General features: G+C 54.0%; 1 pseudogene; it reads left to right on the top strand.

Moving 5' to 3' along the window:
* The first annotated feature begins 10,729 nt into the window (after positions 1–10,729).
* On the top strand, positions 10,730–11,753 carry LOC147724998 (18S ribosomal RNA; annotated as a pseudogene).
* The last annotated feature ends 1,142 nt before the right edge of the window (positions 11,754–12,895 follow it).

The following is a 12,895-nucleotide window of genomic DNA, read 5'->3' as shown; positions in this document are numbered from 1 at the left end:
AATTATATATTTCACTCACTGCTGGCTCCGACATATACCATTGTATTATCACTCACTGCTGGCTCTGGCATGTACCATTATATATCGCTCACTCCTTGCTCCAGCACTTAACATTGTACATTACTCACTGCTGGCTCCGGCATGTACCAGCGTATATCACTCTCTGGTGGCTTCAACAATAACCTTTGTATATCACTCACTGCTGGCTCTGGCCCCAACCATGTTATATTGCTCACTGTTGGCTCCAGCATGTACCAGTGTATATCACTCACTGCTGGCTTCAACAATTACCAGTATATATCACTCACTGCTGACTTCAAAAGTTACGATTGTATATCGCTAACTGCTGGCTACAGCATGGATTATTGCATATTGCTCACAGCTGGCTTCTGCATGCACTAGTGTATATCACTCACTGCTGGTCCCACCACTTACAATTGTAAATAGCTCACTGCTGGCTCCAGCATGAACCATTGTAAATCGCTCACAGCTGTCTCCAGCAATCTCCATTGTATATTGCTCACTACATGCTCTGGCATGCACTATTGTATATCGCTCACAGCTGGCTCCAGCAATTTTCATTGTATATTGCTCACTGCAGGCTCTGGAATGCACTATTGAATATCGCTCACAGCTGGCGCAGGCAATTTCCATTGTATATTGCTCACTGCAGGCTCTGGAATGCACTATTGTATATCGCTCACTACAGGCTCCAGCATGAACGATTGTATATCGCTCACTGCTGGCTCCAGCATGTTCCAGTGTGTTAGAAATGGAATCTCTGGCTGGCTAGGGCTTGCGCCAAAATCAGGCAGAGACCACCACTCTAAGTCAGGGCAAGGGAGTTACACACCAAGATAACCCCTGCTCACCCCCTTGGTAACGTGACACGCGCAGTAAGGCTAATCTCGGAGGCTATGTAAGTTAAGCAACAACACCCAAGATATTAGCTAAAAACACACACTTTACAATGTGCCAACAGGCACGGGCAGAATTTACAGGGGATATATGTACAGGACAGGGCCACTTGGACCACTGTCAGGAAATAAGCACTATTAGAACAATACTTGTTAGAATTGCGCTTAGCACATAGAACAATAATAACTGTGACACAAAATAGAAAATAGAGGACACAACCAGTAATCACTGGTAACAGGTAAGTACCACCTACGCAACCCTAACCACCTTAGGAAAATATTACGCAGGGAACCAGGACCTCACTAGTAGGACCTATATTAGGAAAAACAACCTCCTAAGAATCACATACATTCAGAGGTATAAAACTTTACACATGATGCAGAAATCACATTAGGCAGGTCATTACAATTTGCACAAGGATCACATAGGGCCAAAAACATGTACCCCACGCAAGGGCACAACACCAGAACTGTCCCCCAGGCCAATTGGCCATGCAGGGGCTGAAATGCCCTGTGTCCAGAAAGTCAGGGCGGCTGCACAGACAGCCAAGGGAAGTTGGCGCAGATGGGCAAGCCTAAACGAAGCAGCTGCCCACTAAGTGCTGAGCAGCTGGCGATCTCCTCCGGGCTCTCTGTAGCCCCGTGAATAAACTGCGCCCCGTTGGAGCCCTCTGGCTCAAGAAACAAATGCCTTCTGGAGCCCCTCGTGGGCTCGACAGAAATGCCCCATAAATAGAAATGATGCTGCTATCTGGGGGAGGGGAGCGGCCCGCTGCCAACCGGGGCTGCTCTACCTCAAGGAAACTGCCCAAGAGCCTCTTGTGGCTCTGAATACCAAAATGCGGGCTTGGAGCCTCGTGGGCTCGAGAAATCATAGCTCCCTTGGAGCCTCAACAGGCTTTAACTCACAAGGTGCCTCGCCGTTGGAGTCCCCCTCTCTGGGGACTCGAAATAACCAAATGTGCCCGAGCCTCTCGTGGGCTCTTAAGAAATGCATCAATGCCTAAATGCCCCCGTCATTGGAGCGGCCGTCTGTCCACCGGGGCCGCTCTGGGAACAAAGAAGGAAACTGCCCCCATACTCACCGGTCTGCTCCTGGGGCGGCAGCTGCATGCGGGGGCTCTCTGCTCCTGACACCGGAGCCCCGCCAGTTCCTCCAGGGGGTGGCTCCTCTTCTGAAGCTGAGGGGTTGTTCTGGCTGCCGGGACATCCTGGGAGGTAGGGTAGGCTCCCATGCTCCCTCTCACCAGTCACTTTCTCTCTCACACCGGAGCGCGGGGTGGGCTCCCGTCCGCTTCGGTTTTGGATGAAAGTACTTCCGGGTCGCTGTGGGCAGCGCGGCGGCCCTTGGAGCACCCTCCTTGGCGGCACCACATGGGGTAGGCTCCCGATATACTTTAATGTAGAGTCCCTGGTGGGGTAGGCACCGGCCAAGGACCCAGTCACGAGGCAGAACGGGGTGGGCACCCACGCCGTGAATCGGCAAAATGCGGCCTGGCAGCCGCGAAACAAAAGCGGCCCAACGCCGGGCCAAATGCAGGGTGGGCACCTGCTCTGAAATGGCACAAACAGTGGGGATCCCCATGCCGGGGAATCCCTCGATTTAGGGATCACCTGCACCAGCGGTGCAGCGCGCTACTTTGGGGGGAGGCCAGCACTCCTCAGGTACTGGCAGGCCACCCAAGTCCCCCCAGGTCCAGGGATAACGTCCAGAAAGAAGTGAAGACAGGGGGGGAAAAGGCTGGGCCAGGGGCTAGCTCATAGGGCCCTCCAGGCAGGGAGGCAGTCCTAGTGGAGGTCCTCCTTGCACCCAGCAGCAGCAGCAGGCCCCACTCAAGACAGGATCAGCAAGAACAGTTTGTATGGGGTCACAACCCCTTCTTATACTAAGAAAACCCTTTGTCTTTAGGTGCAGGCAAGGGGCGAACCAGATACAACTGGTTCCTGAGCACTTTGTTTTGCTCAGCCCCTCTGCCTATTTACAGGATGGGTAGGGTCATCAGTCGCACCACAGGGGGCCGAGACAGCATTGTGTGGGGAAAAGCCCAGCCCTATACAGGTCCCAGGTGCATTCCTCCCCAGCCATCAACATGCAGATCTCCCATTCACCACTGGGGCACACCTATCCTGACTCCTGGAGCCTGGCACACCAGCCAACTCCAGCCAATCACAAGCCAGCACATTCACTGCACTGGCACACCAACTTCTAGAAGTGGCACTTCCACACTAGACACATTCACGCCGCACACATCATCGCATAACATTTTATTACACGAGTCCGCACATACAAAACTCAAGCCTGCACTCCCCATGCATCAGTTACTAACATGGACACATACATTCCCCATGCATTCCTATGGGAGTGCAGGCCAACGTCACTACACGCACGTGCTTTACCCTGGGACACAGTGGTAAAGGGCGCAGAAACCAAAAATCACTACCACCAATTCACCTTAATAAGCAAAAAGTTCAAGGGTGAACCTGCCAGAAGGGCCAAGTCCAGTATGTACCACAATACCGCTCACTTCTTGCTCCAGTATGTACCATTGTATATCGCTCACAGCTGGCTCCAGTATATACCAGTGTATATCACTCACTGCTGGCTCCAGCAGGTACCATTGTATATCATTTACTGCAGGCTCCGGCAAACATTATTCACTGCTGGCTCCGCCATGTACCACTGGATATCGCTCACTGCTGGCTCCAGTATGTACCATTGTATACCAGTCACTGCTGGCCCCAGCATATACCATTGTTTATCACTCACTGCTGGCTCCAGCATGCACCATGTATATTGCTCCCTGCTGGCTCTGGCGTGTATCAGTTAGGGCTGTGCTGAAGTGTCGTTACGCCACTTTTGCAGAATTATGAAAGAAATGTGTGGAAAACGAACGCACGTCCTGAGGGTCCTTGTGCCCGGGACAGGGGTCCCTCATGCCCGGGCAAGCTCCCCGATCTCCCCGGCCTGTCTGGGTTGAGAAGCAGGGACCGGCCCCGGGCCTGGGTGTCAGTCAGGGCCTGGGTGTGGGAGCACCCGTCCTGCGGCCTGCCAAGTGTTCATCTGCCCAGGACAAGGGTCCCTGGTGCAGAGCCACAGAGAAATGCAAGGGCAGGCAGGAGCCCTACCGCTATGGCTCAGCTCAGGGCTGGCAGACAGGAGTCCCTTGGTCCCGGCCATCTGGTTGCACCTTTCCCCTCGGCCATCTGGTCACACGCAATGCTTTCCAATAAGGGCAACCAGATGGCCGGGCTGTCCTGGAAGTACCGATGAGGTCGGTGTGTCTGGGAATAGGGTCCCCTGAGTCTCTCGGTGTGCAATGGTTCTCAGAAATTACTGTGGCTTTCCTCCGGATTAGCAGGGCCAAGGTATGCCGGAACACCACCCCCTGGGCTGGCGGTCCTTTGCCGGGGACCAGATGGTCTATACCCAGACAACACCTCCCCTCCATCTGGGGGCTCCCTCCTCTGGCCCACAGCATGACAAAGTACCTGGGACGGGCTCCATGGGTCCTGGGTAGTCCTCCCTCGGGCGTCCTGGCCCAAGAGCTCCAGTGGTCCTCACTGTGCCTGAGGCCCACCCAGGGTCTGCAAGCCCACCTGGATGCGGAGCCCCCGAGCCTTGCGTGGGCAGGCGGGAGCCCTACAGCGAAGGCTCCGGCGGACAGATGGGAGTCCTTTCAGTCCCGTATGCCCGGACAACACATCCCCTCCATCCGGGGGGCTCCCTCCTCTGGCCCACGGCATGGCAAAGCGCCTGGGATGGGCTCCATGGGTCCCAGGCAGTCCTCCTCTGGGTGTCCGGGCCCGAGATCTCCGGTGGTCCTCCCAATGTCTGAGGCCCAGCCGGGGTCCCTGAACCCCCCTGGACGTCTAGCCCCCGAGCCCTGCGTGGGCAGGCGGGAGCCCTACTGCGAAGGCTCTGGGAGGGACAGATGAAAGTCCTTTCGGTCCCGGCCATCTGGTCACACTTTTCCCCCCGGCCATCTGGTTGCAAGCAATGCTTTCCAATAGGGCGCAGAGATGGCTGGCCTGCCCTGGAGTCCTGATGACGGCTCATTTGCCGCCCTGATCCCTGTCAGGGCTCCAGGAGGTCGCTGCATCCTGGCCTAGGGTTCCTTGAGTGTCTCGGTGCGCACAGGTTCCCAGAAGGAGTGGTGTTTTTCCTCTGGATTAGTAGGGGCAGAGTATGCCTGAACACCACCCCCTGGGTTGGTGGTTCTGTGCCAGGGACCAGATGGTCTATACCCAGACAACACCAACCCTCCGTCTGGGGGCTCTCTCCTCTGGCCCACGGCATGGCAAATTGCCCGGGACAGGCTCCATGGGTCCCGGGCAGTCCTCCCCCAGGCATCTGGGCCTGAGAGCTCTGGTGGTCCTCTCCGTGTCTGAGGCCGCGCCGGGGTCCTGAGCCCCCCTGGACACGGAGCCCCTGAGCCCTGCATGGGCAGGCGAGAGCCCTACCATGAAGGCTCGGGTTGAGCAGATGGGAGTCCTTTTGGTCCCATATGCATGGACAACACATATCCTCCATCCGGGGTGCTCCCTCCTTCAGCCCCCGGTGTGGCAAAGTGCCCGGGACAGACTCCATGGGTCTCGGGCAGTCCTCCTGTGGGTGTCTGAGCCCAAGAGCTTCGGTGGTCCTCCCCGTGCCTAAGGCCGAGCTGGGGTCCCGAGCCCTCCTGGACTCAGATCCCCTGAGCCCTGTGTGGGCAAGCGGGAGCCCTACCGCGAAGGCTCGGGCAGGCAGGTGGAAGTCTTTTCGTTCCCGGCCATGTGGTCGCACCTTTCCCCTCGGCTTTCTGGTCAAACGCAATGCTCCCATGGGGGCTCATTTGCCTCCCGGATTCCAGCCAGGGCTCCAGGAGGTCCTGTGGTGAGCACTGGTTCCCAGAAATAGTGGTGGCTTTCCTCCAGATTAGTAGGGGCAGGGTATGTCGGGGCACCCCTCCCTGGCTGGCAATTTTTTACCGGGCCCAAGAGCTCCGGTGGTCCTTCCCGTGCCTGAGGCCGAGCCGGGGCTCCCGGGCCCCAGAGAATCGGAGCCCCTGAGCCCTGCTAGTTACCGGGATGGCTCGGCTTGGGGTAGGCAGATGGGAGTCCTTTCAGTACTGGCCATCTTGTTGCACCTTTCTCCTCGGCCATCTGGTCGCAAGCAATGCTTTCCAATGGGGCAACCAGATGGCCGGGCTGCCCCGGAAGTCCTGATGGGGGCTGATTCACCTCCACGATACCAGCCAGGGCTACAGGAGCTCCTGCGGGCCTCCCCGTACCGCACAGGCTCAGGGCGGGCAGATGGGAGTCCTTTTGGTCCCGGCCATCTGGTCACACTTTTCCCCCCGGCCATCTGGTTGCAAGCAATGCTTTCCAATAGGGCGCAGAGATGGCTGGCCTGCCCTGGAGTCCTGATGACGGCTCATTTGCCGCCCTGATCCCTGTCAGGGCTCCAGGAGGTCGCTGCATCCTGGCCTAGGGTTCCTTGAGTGTCTCGGTGCGCACAGGTTCCCAGAAGGAGTGGTGTTTTTCCTCTGGATTAGTAGGGGCAGAGTATGCCTGAACACCACCCCCTGGGTTGGTGGTTCTGTGCCAGGGACCAGATGGTCTATACCCAGACAACACCAACCCTCCGTCTGGGGGCTCTCTCCTCTGGCCCACGGCATGGCAAATTGCCCGGGACAGGCTCCATGGGTCCCGGGCAGTCCTCCCCCAGGCATCTGGGCCTGAGAGCTCTGGTGGTCCTCTCCGTGTCTGAGGCCGCGCCGGGGTCCTGAGCCCCCCTGGACACGGAGCCCCTGAGCCCTGCATGGGCAGGCGAGAGCCCTACCATGAAGGCTCGGGTTGAGCAGATGGGAGTCCTTTTGGTCCCATATGCATGGACAACACATATCCTCCATCCGGGGTGCTCCCTCCTTCAGCCCCCGGTGTGGCAAAGTGCCCGGGACAGACTCCATGGGTCTCGGGCAGTCCTCCTGTGGGTGTCTGAGCCCAAGAGCTTCGGTGGTCCTCCCCGTGCCTAAGGCCGAGCTGGGGTCCCGAGCCCTCCTGGACTCAGATCCCCTGAGCCCTGTGTGGGCAAGCGGGAGCCCTACCGCGAAGGCTCGGGCAGGCAGGTGGAAGTCTTTTCGTTCCCGGCCATGTGGTCGCACCTTTCCCCTCGGCTTTCTGGTCAAACGCAATGCTCCCATGGGGGCTCATTTGCCTCCCGGATTCCAGCCAGGGCTCCAGGAGGTCCTGTGGTGAGCACTGGTTCCCAGAAATAGTGGTGGCTTTCCTCCAGATTAGTAGGGGCAGGGTATGTCGGGGCACCCCTCCCTGGCTGGCAATTTTTTACCGGGCCCAAGAGCTCCGGTGGTCCTTCCCGTGCCTGAGGCCGAGCCGGGGCTCCCGGGCCCCAGAGAATCGGAGCCCCCGAGCCCTGCTAGTTACCGGGATGGCTCGGCTTGGGGTAGGCAGATGGGAGTCCTTTCAGTACTGGCCATCTTGTTGCACCTTTCTCCTCGGCCATCTGGTCGCAAGCAATGCTTTCCAATGGGGCAACCAGATGGCCGGGCTGCCCCGGAAGTCCTGATGGGGGCTGATTCACCTCCACGATACCAGCCAGGGCTACAGGAGCTCCTGCGGGCCTCCCCGTACCGCACAGGCTCAGGGCGGGCAGATGGGAGTCCTTTTGGTCCCGGCCATCTGGTCGCACCTTTCCCCTCGGCCATCTGGTTGCACGCAATGCTTTCCAATGGGGCGACCATATAGCCGGGCTGTCCTGGAAGTCCTGATGAGGGCTCATTTGCCTCCCAGATCCCAGCCAGGGTTCCAGGAAGTTGGGCGCATCCGGGCCTAGGTTCCCATGAGTCTCTAGGTGCGCACGGGTTGCCAGAAATTGGGGTAGCCTTCCTCCTGAGTACTAGGGTTAAGGTAATCTGGGACCCCTCTCGGCCTAGTGGTCCTAAGCTGACAGCTGGGTGGGCCAGGATGCCGCCCCAGCCTTGGGTCCGTCCCTGGGCCTACCATGGATGGGGTCTAGCGGGCCTGGTGAGCCTACCCCTGATGGGCTGAGTCCGGGGGCCCCGGGGACGGCGGCCTCCAAACCCCAGGCTCCGTTCTCGGTCCTGCTGCGTGGCAGGGTGCCCGAACGAGGTCCCACGGGCCCGGTGAGGCTTCCCCTTCTCCTTGGGCCGCGCAGGCCTTCCCTGCTTGTCAGGATGTCTGCGGGCCCTAGGTCGGAGGGCCGGGTCCCCCATGCCCTGGCACCGCTCACTCTTTTGTTGGGGCACAGAGCGACCAGATGGCTTCCCTTTCATTCCCGGCCATCTGGTCGCATCTTTTGCCTTGTCCATCTGGTCACATCTATCCCCTCAACCATCTAGTCACATACAATGCTTTCCTATGAGGTGACTAGATGGCCGGGCTTCCCTGGAAGTCCAAATGAGGGCTCATTTGCCTCCCCGATCCCAGCGAAGGCTCCAGAAGGTCTTGTACTTCCGCACCTTGGGTCCCCTCTGTCACCTCATGTGCACGGATTACAAGAAAGGGGGGTAATTTTCCCCCGGATTACTAGGGAGAGGGTGAATCAGACCTCCGTGAGGTTCAGCGATTCTGAAACAGGGGAAGGCAGAACCTCGGCCACGCACCTGCCTCTCAGCCCCAGCCTGATGGTCCTTTTTCTATGAGTCTGCTTGCCCCAGGAGCAGGCAGGGATGTGAAGCCAGCATACCCCCTGTGGAGGGTGGCCAGCCAAGGGAATGCCCCAGCTGTACTCTGATCGATTGGGCACTTCTGGTCCGTTTAGGGATGGACTGCTTGACCAGCCTTGGTTGTTGTTTCAAGCAAAGTGCTTTTAGTCAGACGGGGGGATCCCTGGGATCTACTGGTTGAACAATAAATGTTGGCCTTTCCTGTTTTGAGAGGAAAGAGGTCACAAAGTGCAGAGGGTATTTGAACAATTATAAGAATAGTTTTCCACAAAGAAAATAGGATCGTTAACAATCTATATTTATTATAAAAAAAAATTCAATCAATCACATAATAAAAACAAAGCAAGTTCATACAATTTTCACAAAACAGTTTAAAATCCAAGTGAAAGGTACCTTGGAGGAATAAAAATCAACAGTGTTACACATACATGATATTACGGTACGCGGAAAGTGAAGACATAACTATAACATATGTAAAAAAATATACAGCAAAATACATGTAATTACAACAAACCCCTTAGTGAATATGTGGCTCACCAGATATCTTAGCCACTCAATAAACAAGATCCAAAGAGCCTGGCCTAGTTCAATTACTGTAACGCTTTAGTGGAAGAATGAGATACCCATCTAAAGTTTTACCCGGCCCTAACTGGATTCTTTTGAACAAAGAAACAGTGCGTCGACGCGTTTCGGTGCTGTACAGTTGATTTTGTGGCACCTTCCTCAGGACTTCTCTTTTCTGGGGTTTCAGAGAACGGATGATTATACCGTATCCTTAGGGTTCTGTGGGCGATGTACCGTGATGTGGTCTAGTTGTTATTGCTCTGGGCTATCTCAAATTTTGTTCGTTCGGCCTTCTTTCTCCTAGCTTTGGAGCTCCTTATCTTGGGGTCTCTTTTCTTCTCTCAATTGTCAGGAGTTCTCTCAAAATTCATGCATCTCAAATAGTTTTAAAACCCCAGAAAAGAGAAGTCCTGAGGAAGGTGCCATAAAATCAACTGTACAGCACCGAAACGCGTCGACGCACTGTTTCTTTGTTCAAAAGAATCCAGTTAGGGCCGGGTAAAACTTTAGATGGGTATCTCATTCTTCCACTAAAGCGTTACAGTAATTGAACTAGGCCAGGCTCTTTGGATCTTGTTTAATTGAGTGGCTAAGATATCTGGTGAGCCACATATTCACTAAGGGGTTTGTTGTAATTACATGTATTTTGCTGTATATTTTTTTACATATGTTATAGTTATGTCTTCACTTTCCGCGTACCGTAATATCATGTATGTGTAACACTGTTGATTTTTATTCCTCCAAGGTACCTTTCACTTGGATTTTAAACTGTTTTGTGAAAATTGTATGAACTTGCTTTGTTTTTATTATGTAATTGATTGAATTTTTTTTTATAATAAATATAGATTGTTAACGATCCTATTTTCTTTGTGGAAAACTATTCTTATAATTGTTCAAATACCCTCTGCACTTTGTGACCTCTTTCCTCTCAAAACAGGAAAGGCCAACATTTATTGTTCAACCAGTAGATCCCAGGGATCCCCCCGTCTGACTAATTGTCTTTCTACCCTGTTCCCTGGTGAAAGTGGGGTACCCTCTCCTTTTGAAACCATTCAAGCAAAGTGCTTCCATCCGCATGGACCGTCCGACTCGAGGGCCTGTCGCCTGGCGGGAGGCCCTAAACCCTACCTAGCAGAGCGAAGGCCGAGCGGCCCCAGCAGCTCATGCCCCCCAGTGGCCTGACCCGAGCAGAAGGGGTCGGTGGCGTAATGGCCCATGGATGCTGCTGCCCAGCAGGTCTGAAGGCGCCTCGCCATCACCCTTCACCGCCCAGCACATTTCCACAGCAGCTCGGAATGACCGTCCGTGGGGTGCCATCACCGCCAGGCTCCGGCACCCTGCCTCTCGCTCTGGCTGCGCCTCGGCCTGCTTCTCCCTACCGGGGGAGATGGCTGGGCCTGCCGGTGCCCATGCGACCACACCTCTCCACACCCCTCCAGTGAGCCCACCCGCCCAAGCGGGTGAGCTACTTTCCTTGGCAGGCTCCTGAGAGGGAGGGGTGTGTGAAGTTTGCCAGTCTAGGAGATGGGAACTCGGCCCCACCACGTCAGCAGGTGCGGCTACCTGGTTGATCCTGCCAGTAACATATGCTTGTCTCAAAGATCAAGCCATGCATGTGTAAGTGCACACGGCCGGGACAGTGAAACTGCGAATGGCTCATTAAATCAGTTATGGTTCCTTTGATCGCTCCATCTGTTACTTGGATAACTGTGGTGAGAGCTAATACATGCAACGAGCGCTGACCTCCGAGGTTGCGTGCATTTATCAGACAAAGACCAATCCGGGCGAGCCCGGCTGCTTTGATGACTCTAGATAACCTTGGTCCGATCGCACGTCCCCGTGATGGCGACATTACATTTGGATGTCTGCCCTATCAACTTTCAATGGTACTTTCTGTGCCTACCATGGTGACCACGGGTAACGGGGAATCAGGGTTCGATTCCGGAGAGGGAGCCTGAGAAACGGCTACCATATCCAAGAAAGGCAGCAGGCATGCAAATTACCCACTCCCGACTCAGGGAGGTAGTGCTGAAAAATAACAATACAGGACTCTTTCAAGGCGCTGTAATTGGAATGAGTACATTTTAAATCCTGTAACGAGGATCCATTGGAGGGTGAGTCTGATGCCAGCAGCCGCGGTAATTCCATCTCCAATATCATGTATTAAAGTTGCCTGTCCCAGCCCCTGCCTCTCGGAGCCCCCTTGATGCTTGACTGAGTGTCCTGGGGGTCCGAAGAGTTTACTTTGAAAAAATTAGTGTTCAAAGCAGGCCACTCGCCTTAATACTTCAGCTATGAATAACGGAATAGGACTCCGGTTCTATTTTGTTGGTTTTCGGAACTGGGGCCATTATTAAGAGGGACGGCCGGGGGCATTCGTATTGTGCCGCTAGAGGTGAAGTTCTTGGACCGGTGCAAGACGAACCAAAGTGAAAGCATTTGCCAAGAATGTTTTCATTAATCAAGAACGAAAGTCGATCAGATACCGTCGTAGTTTCAACCATAAACGATGCCGACTAGGGATCCGGCAGCGTTATTCCCATGACCCGCCGAGCAGCTTCCGGGAAACCAAAGTCTTTGGGTTCTGGGGGGAGTATGGTTGCAAAGCTAAAATTTAAAGGAATTGACGGAAGGACACCACCAGGAGTGGAGCCTGTGGCTTAATTTGACTCAACACGGGAAACCTCACCCGGCCCAGAAACGGAAAGGATTGACATATTGATAGCTCTTTCTTAATTCTGTGGGTGGTGGGTCATGGCTGTTCTTAGTTGGTGGAGCGATTTGTGTCGGTAATTCCGATAATGAACAAGAGTCCTCCATGCTAGTTACATGACCCCCAGTGGTCGGCGTCCAACTTCTTAGAGGGACAAGTGGCGTTCAGCCACATGAGATCGATCAACAACAGCTCTGTGATGCCCTTAGATGTGCAGGGCTGCACGTGCGCTACACTAAACTGATCAGCTTGTGTCTACCCTTCGCCGACATGTGCAGGTAACCTGCTGAACCCCGTTCGTCATAGGGACGGGGGATTGCAATTATTTTGTAGTGTAGTTCCTATTTTCCCTATAGGCCCTGCACATTGGAATAACATAAACAGTAGTATAGTCGTAGATGTGCAGTCTTCCAGGTCTCTACTGACTATGCTAAACTTAATTGGGTTTGTTACCAACTAGCTCAGAGGTCACTGGAAACTTTCTTGACTGAATAGGAAGTGATCAGCTTCCCTGGTACAGACAAGAAGGGATTCAGTTTTCCAACAACCGCATAAACATGACAACTTTGCTCCTTAAAATAAGAGTCAATCTCTAGAGTCGTGTGAAACAATAGACAGTTATTTTACTCAGTCAGTTGTGCAGATTACTTTCACCAAGATGCAGAGAAATTTAGAGATGGGCGTTTTCAATAAAAGGTGGTATTTATTGAACAGTCTTTCTTCTCATGCAAGAGAAGTGAATTGCCACAATTGCAGGACTAGTTATTATAAAAAGTGCGTACAGTAAAATGAGGATTGCGAAATAATACTGTAAAAGCATTGATATGGTTTCTTAGCCATACAATGGTTAAAATGAATAAAATATATACATTCATATATACATTTGACTAACGTACTCAACTGGTGCTTCTAACTACACCTACCCCAGTGTACCTGACCTAAGCCTAATGCTTGGGAGGGAGTAAGTAAGTAGCAGTTTTAGTTACGTTGGTTTTGCCAAGGTTTGCTTCAAGAAT

This window comes from Lissotriton vulgaris, chromosome 4_1, assembly GCF_964263255.1.
Source record: "Lissotriton vulgaris chromosome 4_1, aLisVul1.2, whole genome shotgun sequence".
In the NCBI taxonomy this organism is placed as follows: domain Eukaryota; kingdom Metazoa; phylum Chordata; class Amphibia; order Caudata; family Salamandridae; genus Lissotriton; species Lissotriton vulgaris.
The sequence above is the reverse complement of the archived record's forward strand: the minus strand, read 5'-3'. Positions and strand labels throughout refer to the sequence as shown.